Source organism: Dama dama, chromosome 1 (assembly GCF_033118175.1).
Source record: "Dama dama isolate Ldn47 chromosome 1, ASM3311817v1, whole genome shotgun sequence".
Lineage (NCBI taxonomy): Eukaryota > Metazoa > Chordata > Mammalia > Artiodactyla > Cervidae > Dama > Dama dama.
In genome coordinates this window covers 42,532,106-42,534,214 of record NC_083681.1, presented here as the reverse complement: position 1 = coordinate 42,534,214, position 2,109 = coordinate 42,532,106, and the positions used below count along the sequence as shown (strand labels likewise).

The window sequence follows — 2,109 nt, the reverse complement described above, 5'->3', positions numbered from 1 at the left end:
CATTCAAAACAATTTTGTTAGATTGCATTGTGACAGCTGTCATATCAGCCTGCATTAAAAAACTTATCAAAATTGGTGAATTTTTGTGTAGCTATTTTAATACTGAAGATGCAAGAAAAAAGTCACATTTTCAGCATATGTTTTACTTCAAGGAAGGTGAAAATGCAACTGAAACACCAAAAAAGATTTGTGCAGTGTATGGAGAAGACACTTTGACTGATAGAACATATTAAAAGTGCTTTGTGGGGTCTTTTCCTCACGGCCTGGAGAGGAGGCCCCAGAAGGAGCTTGCAATGGACGAAGAGGCAGTGCAAAAGCCTGCTGGCCCACCCACAAGGAAGAAATTCCTCATTCCTACGGACGAGGATGTGGTCCCTCCTCCTGGGGCCAAGCCTTTATTCAGATCCACACGGAGCCTGCCCACCGTGGAGATCTCACCCCCGCCAGGCCCTCAGACCTACGCTGAGTACACCCTCTCTGGACCTCCAGGCAGGGCTGAAGCCACACGCCCTGTGGGGCCAGAACCCCTGGCAGGAGAGGCCCCCAAACCAGGAGCAAAATCCAACAGCATCATTGTGAGCCCCCGGCAGAGGAGCAACCCAGTGCTGAGGTTCGTGCGCAATGTGCCCTGGGAGTTCGGGGACGTGCTCCCCGACTAGGTGCTGGGCCAGAGCACCTGTGCCCTCTTCCTCAGCCTCTGCTACCACAACCTCCACCCAGACTGCATCCACCGGGGGCTGCAGACCCTGGGGAAGAGCTACGCCCTGCGGGTCCTGCTTGTCCAGGTGGACGTGAAAGATCCTCAGCAGGCCCTCAAGGGGCTGGCTAAGATGTGCGTCCTGGCCGACTGCCCCTTGATCCTGGCCTGGAGCCCCGAGGAGGCCGGACGGTACCTGGAGACCTACAAGGCCTATGAGCAGAAGCTGGCCGATGTCCTGATGGAGAAGCTGGAGCAGGACTTTGTTTCGCGGGTGACTGAATGTCTGACCACTGTCAAATCAGTCAACAAAACGGACAGTCAGACCCTCCTGACTACTTTTGGGTCTCTGGAACAGCTCATAGCTGCATCCCGGGAAGATCTGTCTTTGTGCCCAGGCCTGGGACCCCAGAAGGCCCGAAGGCTGTTTGATGTCTTCAATGAGCCCTTCTTGAAAGTGCATCACTGACTCCAGATGCCAAGGAGGTCCTTGGTGTAATAATAAAGCAATTTTTCTGGCAAAAATAAAATAAAATAAAAGTGCTTTGTGAAGTTTTGTGCTGGAGATTTCTTGCTGGATGATTCTCCATGGTTGGGTACACAAGTTAAAGTTGATGGTAATTAAATTGAGACATTAATTGAGAAAATCAATGTTATACCACATGGGAGATAGCTAACATTCTCAAAATATCCAAATCAAGCATTAAAAATAATTTGTACTAGCTTGGTTACGTAATCATTTTGATGTTTGGGTTCCACTTAAGTGAAGTGGAAAGAAACCTTCTTGACCATATTTCCACATAAGATTCTTTACTTAAATGTAGCAAAAACATTCTGTTTTTAAAACAAATTGTGACAGGCAATGAAAAGTGGATACTGTACAATAATGTGGAATGGAAGAGACTGTAAGGCAAGTGAAATGAACCACCACCAACCACAGCAAAAGATAGTCTTCATCCATAGAAGGTGATGTGGTATATATGGTGGGATTGGAAGGGAGTCCTTTATCGTGAGCTCCTTCTGGAAAACCAAACAGTTAATTCCAAAAAATACTGCTCCCAATTAAACCAACTGAAAGCTGCACTCGACAAAAAGCATCCTGAATTAGCCAACAGAAAATGCATAATCTTCCACCAGTATAATGCAAGACCACGTGTTTCTTTGATGACCAGGCAAAAACTGTTACAGGTTGGCAGCGAAGTTCTGATTCATCCACCATATTCACCAGACATTGTACCTTCAGATTTCCATTTCTTTCAGTCTTTACAAAATTCTCTTAATGGAAAAAAATTCAATTCCCTGGAAGAGTGTAAAAGGTACCTGCAACAGTTCTTTGTTCAAAAAAATAAAAAGTTTTGGGAAGATGGAATTATGAAGTTGCCTGAAAAATGGCAGAAGGTAGTGAAACAAAA

General features: G+C 45.9%; 1 pseudogene; it reads left to right on the top strand.

Annotated features, from left to right (window-relative positions):
• Positions 1 to 293: 293 nt before the first annotated feature.
• On the top strand, positions 294 to 1,166 carry LOC133048579 (DNA excision repair protein ERCC-1-like; annotated as a pseudogene).
• The last annotated feature ends 943 nt before the right edge of the window (positions 1,167 to 2,109 follow it).